Source organism: Oryctolagus cuniculus, chromosome 1 (assembly GCF_051225735.1).
Source record: "Oryctolagus cuniculus isolate XC-2025 breed Fujian yellow rabbit chromosome 1, ASM5122573v1, whole genome shotgun sequence".
NCBI classification, from domain to species: Eukaryota; Metazoa; Chordata; class Mammalia; order Lagomorpha; family Leporidae; genus Oryctolagus; species Oryctolagus cuniculus.
The window spans coordinates 116,017,565-116,033,650 of NC_142867.1; the positions used below are offsets into that span (position 1 = coordinate 116,017,565).

At 47.3% G+C, this 16,086-nt stretch overlaps 1 protein-coding gene across 21 annotated transcripts in view; it reads left to right on the top strand.

Moving 5' to 3' along the window:
* The window catches only part of GRAMD1B (GRAM domain containing 1B), a 274,580-nt gene that overhangs the window by 181,129 nt on the left and 77,365 nt on the right, over positions 1 to 16,086 (top strand). The window lies entirely within an intron of this gene.

Genomic DNA, 16,086 nt, shown 5'->3' on the forward strand with positions numbered 1-16,086 from the left:
ATGAGGGGGGCCGGGCTTCATCTTCCAGAACGCCTGGTATCCAAATGAGAGCGTGCCGCGCCCCATGCCCGGCACAAGCACATATCCCTGGGCCCCGGCAAATGGCTCTCCTGGGTTTAATATTGTGACATTCATGGCACTTCTTGCTGTGTTCTCGCTGCAGAAGTAGTCAGAACATTATTAGCTTCCATTGATAGAATCAAAGCTTTACCTCTGCCCCTTCTCCTTGACCCACCGAGGATCCGAGGGTGGGTGGATTGGCATTGTTATCTGGTGGAGGGACTGCAGGTTTTGCTTGGAAAACTTTGTGCTACCAGGGATCTAAGACCCCCACAGGACAGCCTTGTGCGGCTGGCTGCATTGGAGGCCTCCCTCAGAGGAGATGAGCTCCTTGGGCCAGGGAGGGAGCTTTCTCTCCTTGAAGAGGGTAGAGAGTGGGAGGAGGAGAGCCTGTGAGAGCTCCCTGCAGGATGCAGGCTGCCTTCACTGCGGTGGGCTGGCCGTCCACAAGAAGGTGACTGGAGGGAATCTCTGTGGGTGGGAGCCAGGGGTCACTGTCCATCAGTTCAAGGCTTGGAATCCTAGGCTGGTTCAAGACCACATCTGACTTTCCTGAACCCCTATGCTAGATTAAACCTGGACAGACTCAACTAGCCCAGATCTCCTCCCTCAGATAAAAGGGTCCTTTAACAGGTCATGAAAAGGCACTTGGCTGAAGTCAAAGCTTAGTTCCTATAAGCCAAACTCGAAAGAACTGGGAGGCCCCGAGAGGTGGTGGGCATCACTAACCACCCAGCCTGGAGCCGCTTTTCCTGAAGCCTTGGTGTTGCGCTCTCTCTCATGTTCAGCCTTTGTGCCGTTGGTCCTCCTCTGCGTTTGAGAAAGAGAGGCAGAGCTATTGCGGCCACCCTTGCCCTTGAGTCCTTGGGGCCAGGTGCCCAGTCCTTCTGGGTTGCAAGCTGTTAGCAGAGCCTGTTGTCATTGGGAGCTGTAGGGCTGCAACAGTAGCTAGAACTGCCCCTTTATGCCTCCGTGGAGCTGAGTCCATAGCCAGGATGAGGCCTCCAAGGAAGTCCCAGGTGCTGCTTGGAGAGCAGGGATGCTGGGCTCTTTCATCAGAAATCACCTTGGCATCCTGCTGTGCTCCTGCCAGCAGCACACTCAGCCTGGGACCGAGGGGTGGCTTGGCTGTCATTCAGGATGAGACATCACTTTAACACGGAAGGCTTCTAGGCTGGGTTGGTCCCTTAGGGATAAGCAGAAATGTTTGCCTTTGAAAACCTGCCTCCAGTATCTCCTGATGCATTTCAACAAGGAGAGCAATGTTAAGCTGGGAAATGTAATTGGGATAACCTTGTCTTCTTAAGCCAAACAAAATTGTTGAGGATGGGAACATCTTCCTATTTATGTCTGCTCACACCCTGTTAGCCACCCTCTTAGTAAGTACAGATATATGGGCCCAGGGGCCAGACCTTATGGGTGTGCAGTATATGTTTTGGTTCATGGTGCTCCCCTTGGTGGTGTCTCATGTCAGGGTACCTCACGTTCTTCCAAGAGGACCACTTTGCAGAAGCAACATGACCCATGGCTCCCTTGTTCTGGATAATGCTGTCTACATGTCGGAGAGGGTGAGAGTAATGGGCTTGATAAGGATTGAATCGTTTCTGAAAACATTTCTAGGATGCCTACTGTGTGTTCATCTAAAAGTGATGATGATACTGGTAATAAGAATAGCAGCAAACTGGCATTTATTGACACTTACTGTGTGTTGAGTGCCATAGCAACATGGGGCTGCCAGCATTGTGATTCAGGCCGCTATTCTACAGATGGGGAAACTGACACACAGAGGGGAAGTGGCCAGTGTGAGCACAGAGTTAGGAATCTGCAGCCGACTTGTCTCCCCCAGTGATTCACCTGCTCTGCTGTAGCGTACTTTCCCCTGTATATCATGTTGCACTGTAAGCTTGCTTCTCTCCTGCTCTGCTGTGTCTTGGTCTTATAGTCATCAGTCAATTAACCAGGCTTTTCCAAGAGTGTAGAGATGCGTTATCTCAGTTGATTCTTACTCTAGCCTCATGACATGGCTGGTTTCTCCTCTGCAGACCTAGGGGTACAGTGGGGTCAAGCTTAAATTTATGCAGCTAGTTCATGACAAATCCAAGATGTAAGCTCTTACGGCCTGACCATTATTTCAGGTTGAGGACTATCACAGCAACAGTGAGGTGTGTCTGTATCAGACCTGCTTTCCCCGAGAGCAGGCTCAAGGTTTAAACTACTCATCCATATCCCTTCATTCTACAAATGCTGATCAAGTATTTTTCTAGCCCTCTGCCTAGGCGTTATAGGGATTAAAAAATATGAGGGCCATTGCCTTGACCATTTAGGGATTGGTAGTCTCACAGATGGAATGAGAGACCCTAGCACACATGCACACGCACATCAGTAAGTGCTCAGGGACAGAGAGGCGCAGCGGCCGCAAACGCTCTAGAAGCTGCTTTCAGCTGGCGTGGCAGGGAACGCGTCTTAGGGAACTTGGTGCATGAAGGGGCCTTAAAGGCTGGACAGTTAGGTAGGTGAAGGCTGTACTTTGTATAGTACTTCCATAGCCCCTCACGTACGGAGTAATGAACTTGGGATGGGGATGCTTTTAGATGAAGATGGCCGTGAGAGATGACTGTGATGGACAAGTGGCTAGACTGGGAGCCAGAAATCTCCCCCAGGAAACCCTCTTCCTGGTTAAGGCAGGAGCTCTAAGCCATGGCACAGGGTGCTTGTGTGATGGCTTCTGCTGCTTACGTGGTGAGCAATGTAAGGGCAGTGGTAGAGGCGGCTTGGAGGTGGGGGCGGGGTGCGGTTGCCTGTGCAAACAGGTTGGGCTGTGGCCAATGCAGAACTGTGGGTCACGGAGCAGTTTGGAAACAGAGGAATTTTTGTTTTTAAAGAACGCAATATCCATCTTGTTCTCGCTTCTCCGTGGTTAATCCTGTTTCCTTTCCGTGGTGTACAGTTATTCCTAATTCCTGTACAGCTTGTGAATCTCATACCCTCAGAAAGGTCTCTCCGATCTCTCCAGACTGCCTTGGTCCCCACAGGACTTGGCAGGCTGTAGTGACATCTGCCGGGATTCTGATGCTTCGTGTCCCTGGTCCTTACATCTGTTGTTGGGCTTGGTGGTGCAGGTCCACAGAGCATGGGGACTGTGACAGACCTTCGGGAAAGTCCATGTGCTGGAAGAATTTGATTTTTGAATTCAGAGAGGTTGTAGCTTTTGACACGTAGCAGATGAAGTATGTCTGTGGTGAGGTCTCAGGCCTACATTAGATAAATTTTGAGCTTCTCTTCGTGTATATGTGGGTGTGGGAAGAATTGTGCTGCTTTCACACTGTTTATTTAGGAAGATGGAAACCTACTCTTTATATACTTCCAAGGTAACTAGAATAGAATGCCTTTTTTTTTTTTGCATCCTTCCATACATCATGGAAATTAATAGTGCTAGTTTGTTACCTTGTTACCCAAGGTCAACTGTGCACTGTACTCTTTTCAGATCTGTTCAGTGGAGCCTTGTTCTTTCTCTAGGTCTTGTCTAGACCTAACAAGGGGTGTTTAAAAAGTCCAAGAAGGGTGAATCAACGGTAAAGGAAGACCTTTCTCCCTGTCTCTCTCTCAATTTCCACTCTGCCTGTCAAAAAAAAAAAAAAAAAAAAAAGGAAAGAAAAGAAAAAGTCCAATATAAAATGTATATCATGAAAAAACCATGCATAGCTTTCAAAATAAACTTACCTTCCTTAAAAAAAGGTTGTATTTATTTTTGTTAATTTAAATGGCAGAAAGATGGAGAGAGAGAGAAGAGAAGAGATCTTCCATCCATCCACTAGTTCACCCCCTAAATGCTCACAACAACTGAGGCTGGGCCAGGCTGAAGCCAGGAGCCTAGAATGAAATCTGGGTCTCCCGCATCAGTGGCAGGGATTTGAGCCATCATCCACTGCCTCCCAGTGTGTGCAAGAATATAAAGCCTGAAAAGAAGCCGAGCAGACACCCAAACCTAGGCACTCCGATAAGGGATGTGGGTGCCCCAGGTGATGTTAGCCTGCTGCACCACAATGCCTGTGCCTAAACTTGTCTTTTATTTCCGTTTGTCCGTGAACTTTTTGACTGCCTTGGGACAGCAGTGGAGGCTCTTCCTGTGAGAAGTTATATTCTGTAGGAATAGGGAGCTATGGATGTGGCCTCTGCACGTATTCACAGTTCCAGGCTTCCCAGCTCCTGCCAGCTTTCCCAGAGAGTGGGCTGCGGTAGACTGCTGAGAGCTGACTCCTGGATGGGAGTCTTGTAGCCACCTTTGGGCCTGCTGTGTGGCCTTGGTAGGTGACTTCTGCTTGCCTTGGGTGCTGGTGGTTTTGAGAGTGGCATTAAATGACGGTACTGGGCAGGTCAGTGGGTCTCTCAGCTGCCTTTGTGCCCGTGGTGTGTAAAAGGCCAGAGCAGATGGAGCACATCACAGCAGGTGTGATGCTGGCTGCGGATGCCCCTCTTCAGCCAGCAGGGGACACTGAAAATAAACCTTCATCTGGAAATATTAAATGTTCATCTACAAACATGGCACAGCAGGCACGTCCTCCTGTGAACACTGCAAGGTTTACTTTATCGCTTGGTGGGAGGGGGCTGGAGTTTTCCTGTGGGCCAGGAAATCCAGCACACCGACTGCTGGCTTTCTCAGTGCTGTGTGAATGCCGTGAGCAGGCAGCACAGCTGTGGGCAGCAGCCATCTTCTGAGTGCACCGGCTGCCCACAAGGAAAGCCTTTCCCCACCTCTCACCCAGGTGTCTCCGTTGGAAACTACGCCTGGCTTAGCCCAAGAAGCCGTAAGCCTTCTTTGCTTTGCTCTTGCCATCAGCATCATTGTTTAGGAAGAGGGCTGGTTACTGTCGTAGACTGTAAGGTGCGAGGTGGCAGGGACGTGACACATGGAGACCTGAGATTCTTCAAGGCTGCTGGCTCGGAACCCTTCTTCCCTGCCATTAGGAGACTTCTTGTCATCAAGTTTGTTGCTGGGAAGGATGATTTAGAGTTTCTCATGGGCAACATGGAGGCAAGAAGAGCCCTTCTGGTCCATGACTGGATTGTCCGGAGGCTGAGCCTTTGCTCCCAGTTGTTCAGGTGATAGGATGTGGCCCACTAGGTGCTGCCAGGTGTGGTTATGTTTATTAATTTCCAATTCTATTCTTTTGTTTGTCTGCAGGAAGATGTTGGATTAAATTGGATAAGCTAGGTTATGCCATGATAACCACCCCCTGTAGCTGAACACGTCCTAAGAGGGGTTCTTGATCCCTCCAAGTCCCCTGAGGCTCTGGGAAAGTTTCAGGAAGGTCCAGGCCGTGGAATCTCCCAGCATCTCCACAGTCCCTGGAAGAGGGAGGAGACTGCAGGTCATTGGCCAGGTTTAGTCACAAGGCCTTGCCTGACTACAGGGAGGCTAGGAAATAGGAGCTGCTGGGGGCAGGAGGAAGAACTAGACATCGATAATAATGCCTGATACTAAACATCCCTGATCCAAATCCATAGTGTTATAAAATCTGAAACTGTTGAGCGCCAACGTGATGTTGTGAATGGAAGCTTCTGCACCTGACTGTGTGATGAGTTGCAGTTAAAATGCAGGCACACTAAAAATGTATGAAATTACCTTCAGGCTATATACACAAGGTGTTTATGAAACAAAAGAATTTCATGTTTAGACTTGGCTTTCATCCCCAAGATAACTGTATATGTGTGTAAATATTCTAAAATCAAAACAGTTCCAAAATCTAAAAACACTTCCAGACTCAAGCATTTCAGGTAAGGGATACTCAGCTTGTAGATGATTGCTATATATATAAAGATTTATTTATTTTACTTGAAAGGCAGAGTTACAGAGAGGCAAAGGCAGAGAGAGAGAGAGAGAGAGAGAGAGAAAGAGAGAGAGAGGTCTTCCATCCATTGGTTCTCTTCCCAGATGGCCGCAATGGCTGGAGCTGCACCAATCCAAAGCCAGGAGCCAGGAGCTTCTTCTGGATCTCCCACGTGTGTGCAGGAGCCTAAGGACTTGGGCCATCTTCTACTGCTTTCCCAGGCCATAGCAGAGAGCTGGATGGGAAGTGGAGCAGCCAGGACTCGAACTGGCCCCCATATGGGATGCTGGCATTTCAGGTGGCGACTTCACCCACTATGCCACAGCGCCAGTCCCAACAGTTATATTTTAAATGTTATTAAAGTCATAGTTATTTTTTGAGTATTTACTATTATATGGATGTTAGAAGGAAGGAAAGTAAGGCACAGAGAGGTGACGGTCACATTCTATGCTCTGTACCACCAGTTATAAAGAACTGGAAGGCAAGTCTTTGCTAGTGAGGACAGAGAAGACAAAATACTTCTGAGAGTCAGAGTATCCTGTGGTAGTCTATGAAGACAGCATTTAATGATAGTAATTATAATTTGCCAGAGACATGCAAGAAAGGAGAGGGGGAGAGTGGTCATGGGCAAAAGAAACTGAGAAGTACTGAATGGTGGAGGTAGGTTATAGAATGTAGGCTACTAAGATTTCCAGAGGGATCAGAGGGTTTTTCAGGTAGGGCAGAGGCAAGACTGGGCTACCTACCTGGGCGTTTGGCCTAGTGGTTAAGACACCAGCATCCCACATGGGATCACCTGGGTTCAGGTCCCAGCTCTGGCCCAGGACTTCAGCTTCCTGCTAGTGCACACTCTGGGTGGTAATGGTGATGGCTCAAGTGATTGGATCCTTGCTATCTCTGTGGGAGATCTGGATTGAGATCCTGACTCCAGGCTTCAGCCCCAGGAACAGCTGCCACTAGTGCGGGTATTTGGGGAGTGAACCAGTAGATGAGAGTTCTCTTTCTCTGCTGTCTCGCAAATTAAACAAGACAGTGAACAAAGGAAACCCCACAGCCACAGAAATGGGTGTGAAGGAGTGGTGGAAGGGAAGACCAAGCAGCCTAGGGAGGGATGTGTGTGTGTGGGGGGCGCTAGGGTAGAAGTGGAAGGGGCAAAGCAGGACTGAGCAGAGCTTCAAACGCTTGGCTGAGACCTGTGGCTATGCCAGGTTCAGTGGAAGAAGCCCTCGGGCTCAGGACAACCAAAGAGCATGGAGTCGCACTTAGCTCAGCGGTGAGTTGCCGGGGGTGAGAACGGGGTGCTCATAGTTTGGAAGCATTAGCGAAGCAGAGCTATAGAAAGTACAATAGCAGCATTGCTTCTGTGAGCTCTCTCTCCCCCTCTGTCTCTCTCTCCTTCTCTCCCTTCCTCCCTCCCTCCCTCTCCCTCTCTTGTTTCATATACCCTCACACAGCCCTACAGGAAATGTGGTATTTAACACATTTTACAGGTAAGAAAACAGTCTCATATTTAAGTAATTGGCCCAAGACCACATGGGAAACGGCAGGACTGGGATTAAAGTGAAGACGTTGAGCCCTTCACTCTTTGTCCCTGACCCCTACCACCTCTTGAGAAAGTGGGAATCAGATCTATTGGGTCAAAATCCGGAGCTCTAAACTGCAAGATTCAGACCGGGCTTGTGGAGCAGCTGGGACTGTCCTGGTTGGAGGTGCTCTCCTAATCAGTAGATGATGTGGTGGAGTTGTTTTACCTGGTCTGCTCATCCCATAGGGAGCCAGGGACATGGGCAGAGCTGAACTGGTAGCTGTCTCTCCAGGGCTGGGTCAGGATTTATTTTAAAATTAAAAAACAAAAACAAAAACAAAAACAAAAACTTGTGTAATGTTTTATGCATGCAAAAGAATGCATAATTTATCCATACAGCTTAAAGAAGAATAACTAAACAGTGTTCACCATCCAGCTAAGCATCGGAACATCCTGACCTGTACCTATGAAGTGATCTTTAAAAAAAATATTTTTTGGAGGGGCCAGCACTGTGGTGCAGTAGGTTAATCCTCTGTCTGTGGTGCCAGCATCCCATACGGTCGCTGGTTCAAGTCCCAACTTCTCCTCTTCTGATCCAGCTCTCTGTTATGGCCTGGGAAAGTGGTAGAGGATGGCCCAAGCACTTGGGCTTTCTGCATCCACATGGGAGACCTGGAAGAAGCTCCTGGCTCCTGGCTCCTGGCTTCAGGTTGGCCCAGCTCCGGCTGTTGCAGCCTTTTGGGGGAGTAAACCAGCAGATGGAGGACCTTTCTTTCTGTAACTCTACCTCTCAAATAAATAAATAGTATCTTCAAAAAATATATTTTTGAGACTATTCAAAGGCTGAGAGGACAAGCACCAGCGCAGATCCTGGGGAACTGAGCATTGACCAGGTTGCTGAGTCTTGATGTGAAGGTGAGGCCTCCCAGCCTCTGCTGTGACACTGGCATGGATGGCTGCTTCATGCCCTGCGGCTCCCTCTCTTTAGCTGTGTGATGGGCCCCAGAGACAGATGCATGTGGTTCTGCTGCTTACTAGTTGTATGACTTGTCAGCAAGTTGCTCAGTTTCTCTCATCTATAAAATGGGGATAATTGGCCTCGCTCAGAGGCTGTTGTAAGGATTTTCAGGACTGTATGAGATCATTCATAGTAGTGCATGCAGGAAGGGACCTGACATTCATTGCACAAAGAAATCAGTGTGCCAGTCCTTGCCTTCCACACACTTAAAATTCCCTCTTGTTTCTCCTGTCTAGAGAACCTTCGTAGGACACAGGAGCACTCTTGGTCTTCTCAAGTCAACAACTTCCTAAATCATGTGTTCCAGTCTCATGGCTGAAACTCATGGGTCTATCTTCCGGTCCCATGTGGGCATGGTCACTCGACTACTTTGCTGCAGGCTAGAACTTGTTCTGTCACTCCCCAGGAGTGTGCCCTTGGCAAGGCACTGACTGAGGGCTTCATCTCTCAGATGATAGGTGAGATTAGAGCAGATTTTTATCCCTGTGAACTCCTCCCCCCTCCCAATTCAGGACCCTGAGTATTCTTCCCAGCTTCCCACTGTATTCCTCCTGTCCTATCTTGGATTCATTTGTTTATTCAACCAGCATTTCTTGGGTGCCAGCCGGTTTAGGTGGTAGGAATAAAAAGATGAGTAAGAGCTGGTGCTTTCCCTGGATGGGTGCCTGCCATGGTTGGGGGAGTTAGAACTGCCCCCCCCCCCCCCCCATTTTAGGTAGGCTCTTACAGGAAAATTCCACTGGATGGACTCAGATGCTTCTCCTGCTTAGTGCAAATAGATTTATCTTTCGGTTCAGATCTTTTTTTGGACCTTTTCTCCTGAGACTGGGAGCCTCTTTGTTTCATAATAGCTTCCCTGCAGCGACCTCGACTTTTTACCCTTAATGAACGGTCATAGTTTACATCTGGGGTGTTATGACACAACATGTAAAACTCCTTTGTTTTCCAGAAGCTTAACTTGACAAACCTCAGGATGCAAATTTTGGAAACTGACCATGGACCCTGCTTTGCTTTGTTCCTTGCAGTTTATTTTCCTCACTCATCCTTTTGATCTAAAATCACCTTTTCATGCATTAATTTTGCATCTGTTAACTCTGACGTGTGCAAAGATTCCTTTTAACCTTCTGATTTTGTTAAGCAAGCAAAACAAATTTGTACTCTTAATTAGTCTAGAGTCTTGCTTACAACAGCCACCTGGCTGATCTCTTTCTTAAACTGCGTTATTGGAATGTAATTCACATATCACACATTGCGCTTGTATAATTCAGTGATTTTCTGTATATTCAAAAATACAAATTTGTACTCTTAATGAGGTCCATAAATAATGGGAGACACCCATTGCCGTCTGGCTTTGGAGCAGCCTTTGCAGAACTCTGTTTATATCAGCAACGACAGCACTCATTTTTACAAAAATCTGTACTTGGAGCAAACATGTAGTTACCAACATGAAATCCTGAGACTGTTCTATGTGCAGTTTATAGAATCGGTTTTCCTGGCTCACTGCAGTCTTAACTTCTTTCTCTGACTAAATTTTCCCAAGTATGTTTCTGTGCCTAAGTTATGACCACTTTTGAGCTGACCACTAGTGCTAAACGTACTGAATAATTGTCACCACCAGTCACAAGATACCCTTAGCCACCATTGCCAGGAAAAGAACTGTCAGCTCCAAGAATGCACCCCTTTCTCTATTTCTTCTCTTCCTTGGATAGGCTAAGCCACTGCATGAAAAACAAAATGTTAATAGTGTCCCTGACAACCTTGACTTCACAGTCTTCTAGCCCAGTAGTTCCTACTAGAAACTTCTGTGCCATTTTTCTTTTTTCCTTCTTCTTCCCCACATGGTTCATTCTCTCTCTGCAGGGACTTGTCCTCCTTTATTTCCCATGACTCTGGCCACTGCCTTCTTAGTTCCTAGCCTTCTAGAGTCTTGCTTACAACAGCCACCTGGCTGATCTCTTTCTTCAACTGCATTATTGGAATGTAATTCACATACCACACTTGTATAATTCAGTGATTTTCTATATATTCAAAAATACTGTGGCCACTCTACTTGTATGCTCACAATTTCATTGTCTTGGGTTAAATGTCATTCCGTCTTTCATAGCATATTAGATCTTCTCTAAGAGCAAGGAACTGTCCTAACTTCTGTTTTATTTTCTCACTGTACTTTCTATGAGACTTTATACGTAGTTGGTGCTTGAAAGGTATTTTCCGGATATTTAGTGGCACTTTCACATTACCGTAGTCATTTTTGCTTCCCACAATTATTTTGCGTATTTTGTTTTTGAAAATCAGAAATAAAGAACATTTGGAAATAAAAGTTATGAGATTTTAAAAATTATTTTGTAATACAAGTTATCCAAAGACATCATAGAAAAGTTAAAAAAATATAGGCTTAAAAATTAATCATAAAGAACACCCCTAGAAATAATCACTATTGGGGCTGGCACTGTGGCGTAGAGGTAAAGACGCTGCCTGCAGTGCTGGTATCCAATATGGGCACTGGTCAAGTCCTGGCTGCTCCACTTCTGATCCAGAGCTCTGCTATGGCCTGGGAAAGCAGTAGAAGATGGCCCAAGTCCTTGGGCCCCTGTTACCTGTGTGGGAGACCCGGAGAAGCTCCTGGCTCTTGGCTTCGGATCGGTGCAGCTCTGGCCATTGCAGCCATCTGGGGAGTGAACCAGCAGATGGAAGATCTCTCTTTCGCTCTCTTTCTCTCTTTGCCTCATTCTTTTAAATAAATAAATAAATCTTCAAAAAAAGAAATAATCACTACTAGCATTTTGGTTTATGTTTTGAAACTGTTTTTCTATGTGTATTATAGATAGGTTTATGTATTTATAATTCATTCTATATATTAATTTCATAATTAATGATTTCTGATGCCTATAATAATACTGCTTTTCATAATTACTTTTTTAAAAAAGATTTATTTTATTTATTTGAAAGACAGAGTTATGGAGAGATGGAGGGAGAGAGAGATCCTCTGTCGCCAGATTCACACCCTAATGGCCAGGGCTGGGCCAGGCTGAAGCCAGGATCCAGGAGCGTCCTCTGGTCTCCCACATGGATGGGAGGGGCCCAAGAGTTTGGGCCATCTTCCACTACTTTTCCAAGCAAATTAGCAGGGAGCTGGCCTGGAAGTGGAGCTGCCAGGACTCGAACCAGCGCCTATATGGGTTGCTGGCATTGCAGGTGGTGGCTTAACTCACTGCATCACAGTGCCAGCCCCTTTGTAATTACTTTTAAGGGTAGAATTGCAAGTGTGCATCACTTTCCTGCCCAGTCTACTCGAATTTGACATTTAGGTTATTTCTAATTTTTCAATTTAAAAATAACATCATGACTAACATTCTTCAGTTAGAAACCTAAAAACCAGATTTCCGGGTTAAAGGGTTTGATTCATGGTCGCAGTTGCCCTTCAGAAAGGTTGTTCTGGTGGACACCCCCCAGCCAGTTCTGAGAGCTTTCTCCCTTTGTCCTTGCCTGCCTTGATATTACCATTCCTTTTAGTCTGTGCCCATCTGATATTCCAAAAGCAGCGTCTCACAGTTGCATTAATTTGCATGTCTTTGATCATTGTTGGCATGTTTTTAATTTCCTTGTTACCCATTTATATTTCTTCTGCAAATTGCCTTTTTTTTTTGTCCTTTGCCCATTTTCTTGTTGATCTGTTTGTCTATTTCATGGCTCAGAACTCTTTAATAGAATAAAGATATCAACCCATGGTCTACTTGTAGCAGGTATTTTCTCAGAGTTTCTTCTGTGTTTTTAACTAAAGACTGATTTCCAACATGTATAAATTTGTTTGAATTTGACTGCGTCAACCACTCTTATGGTTTTTATGTTTGGAATTATTCACAGAAAATTGCTTCTGAACCTTAAGAATATACACTTTCGCCAATGCTTTCTTGGAGTGTTTTTATTTTGTTTTAAAATGTAATGCATTGATCCATTTTGATATAAGATCATATCTACTTTTTAAAAAAATATTTATTTTATTTATTTGAAAGAATTACAGAGATAGGTCTTCTATCTGCTGGTTCACTCCCCAGATGGCTGCAACGGTGAGCTGACCTGAAGCCAGGCGCCAGGAGCTTCTTTTGGGTCTCCCAAATGGGTGCAGGGGGCCAAGGACTTGGGCTGTCTTCCACTACGTTCCCAGTCTATAGTAGAGAGCTGGATTGGAAGTGTAGTAGCCAGGACTTGAACCAGTGCCCATATGAGATGCCGGTGCTGCAGGCCGAGGCTTTAACCCACTATACCATCATGCCGGCCCCTCGTATCTACTTTTATGAAGCTTGTGTGGTAATCTGCATTTCTGGGACCAGAAGGCTCTGTGATTTCATGTTTATTTTTCTAGCATCAGGCACTGGCCTGATATATGTGTTGTCTCTCCTTGTCCATATGGGAGGTCGATACCCCCAGTGGATGCCTGAAATCATGGATGGTACCACATCCATAGATTCCAAGTGTGTTTTTTCCATACATCTATGCCTATGATAAAGACATAAATTAGCCATAGGGAGAGATGAACAATAATAGCTAATAATAAGGTAGAACAATTATAACTGTATGGTAATAAAAATTATTTTAAAACTTATGAATTAACTCTAGAATTTCCCATGCACTATTTTTAGGCCACACTATTTCAGATAAAAGAGAAACTGGAGGAGGGGGGCGGGCTCCTGTACCCTTTAGCAGAATGCGGTGGTTAACCATTCTCAGCCCCCCACGTCCTCGTTAAGTCACCTCTTTTCATTGTGTGCCAGCCGTGTGTTCCTAATACCTGCCTTCTAGGTTGACTTGAGGATTAAGCAAGTTTGTAAATGAGATGTATGGCCATGTACAGAGCACTGCACGGCTCATGAACATTCTCTGTATGTTTGGTTGAGTGGATAAGTGAATGAACGAATGGTGGCATGATTGGTGATGGCAGGTCCCTGGGGATGTTGCAAGGCAGCAGCAGCTCTTCCACTGAAACAGGCCCTTGGACAGGCAGCAGTCTGTGGAGAACACTTGCGGAGTCCAGGGCCCCAGGGGGAATGTGGAAGAAGGGAAAGCCATGTGTGGGATTTTCTGAGATGGTTAGGGCAGAGGCTATAGGTGCTCATAACCCATGCATCAGGTTCATAAGCAAGTGTGCATCATCCTGGAGAATTGTAAATTGCAGGAGTTTGAGCCCTTGGGGGTGGAGCCGGGGGTGCATCTATCTGGGAAGACGCACTGAGGACAGAACCCTGGAGGAGAGCTGGGAGCACACGGGGGAGAATGTGTGGAATGACATCATTCTCAGCAGAGACAATGATGTAAGGAGGGAATTGTTTCAGACATTTGGAATGTGATTTTATTTTCTTGCTTCCCTTGCCACCTCCTTTGCTTTTGATCTCACTGTTCCCTCCCTCTCAGCTTTTCTTATCCTTCCTGCTTCTAGTGCCATTTGGAAATCGTCAGGAGGAAAGTTGTGAGTTCAGTGGAGAAAGTGATTTTCCCAGGGCTTGAGCACTTGAGTGGGAAGACACTGGCGGCAGGAAATCCCTCTTGAGAGCTCCGAGACAGGTTTCTGGTCGCCGCTGCCTCTCTGCTGACCTTCCAGCTCCACTCATCCAAGGCCGACCTGGAAATCATACGTTTAAATGACTCGGCGATTAAGTAATGATAGGCATGGATTCCATGAGATGTGCAGCTGTTCAGGAAGGGATGCAGGATAGACCTGAAGGACCCCGAGCTCTGTGGCCTGGGAACCTGGGTGGAGGGCGGCTGTCCTGGCACGAAGGGCACTGTGGCGGAGGCTTGGAGGGGTGGCCATTCAGCTCTCACCAAGTCTGCTGAGGAGGACACCTTGACCCCTGGGACTGCCCAGTGTCCCAGAAGAGTAAGGAAAAGAAACCCTTGACGTGGAGAGAGAAGGAAGCAAACCCTGGACCGAGATGCTAAAGAAACCGAGCATCAAGCAGTCATGGCCGATGGCTGGTGCTGGGAGGTGGTAGTGCTCGGGTGCAGGTGCTTCTGCCTCTGTCTGCCGCCGCATCTCCATCGCTTGCCTCCCTCAATGCCATCCTCTATTTCAGAGGTCAGCCAACCTCAGCCTGCCGCCTGTTTTTGTGCATTTCACTGGCAGCAGCCGCATTCTCTCATTTGCATGCTGCCTGTGGCCTCCAACAACAGAGTTCAGTAGTTATGACACAGGCTGGGTGGTGTGCCCGGCCTGAAGTATGTGCTGTCATCTGACTGTTCGTGGAAAAGTGTGCCGACCCCTGCTTTGTGTTATCAGTGGGTGCTTGCTTTTCCCATGAAAATCACGTTTGCCCCTGCCCGAGCAGTTTTCTCAATGAGTGCCCCCTTCCTCCCGTGTATTTGCAAGATGACTTACTGGAACTGGGGGTGGAGCCTGTGGATGAGGTCTCTTGAGGACACACATCTGAGCTGCCAGCAAGACCCAAATGGAGTAGCTGGTACCCTAAACGCAGTGGCTATAATTAGTTTTAATATTTACTGTTTACTGTACCATGCAAGGTACTTCCAGAAATTTGTGGGAAAGTAGAATTAAAAGATAAGTTTATTTTGATGGAAAAAAATAGAAACCTGTGCATACTCTGTTCATAAGATGCACTTTCTTTCTTTTTTTTTTTTTTAAAGATTTATTTATTTGAAAGAGTTACAGAGAGAGGTAGAGACAGAGAGAGAGGTCCTCCATCTGCTGTTTCACTCTCCAGATGGCTGCAATGGCGGGAGCTGTGTTGATCCGAAGCCAGGAGCCAGGAGCTTCCTCCGGGTCTCCCCCTTGGGTGCAGGGGCCCGAGGACTTGGGCCATTCTCTACTGCTTTCCCAGGCCATAGCAGAGAGCTGGATCGGAAGAGGAGCAGCCGGGACTAGAACCGGCACCCATATGGGAAGCTGGCGCTGCAGGCCAGGGTCTTCTTAACCTGCTGTGCAACAGCGCCGGCCCCAAGATTGCACTTTCTGTGAACTGTTTGAAAAGCCCTGTATATGTCTAGAGAAACGAGGCTCAGGGAAAGCTGAAAAGGTGCCTAGGGTCACATAAAAGTGTCAGTGCTGGAACCTGGTTCATGGATAGAGACCCTTGCCCTAACCACTCCATGGCATTTTTGCTGGGCCCCGTCCCCTTTCCTTCCAGCCTCCCTTCTGTTTCCCACCCCTTCCTCTTCATGATTCTGGATGAGTCAAATGGGCAGCTTTCGCCCTTCAGATTGAAAAGTGTTTCCCTGGAGCATCCCACTTGGGGCCACCTTTGTCCGTGGCACCTGGCCCCTCCTGCCACAGACATCTTTCCTACCGCCTCCAAGCCCCTGTCTCTTGCTGATGCCCCCTGGGAGGACCATTTGTGGACAGCCTGGGCGCCCTGTCATTGCACCTTGCCTGGAGCAGCAGCCTTCACCCAGGGGCCTGGCCTTCTTTTACAAGCCAGCAGGCTCCCTGAGAGTGCCCTGGAAGGAGCAGCACAGTCCAGGGCCCCAAGGTCCCCACAGGGCGGTGAGAAGGCAGGCGCTAGGCAGGCTAAGCTGGCATCTCTGACCTTTGTGGAGAGAGGGCGTTCTTAAAGGGACAGCGAGCTCTTTTCTTTCCTGGTGGCTGACTGCCAGTTCAGATGCCAGGGATTTGAAGAGCCTATTGTTCTGGCAACGCGAGACAG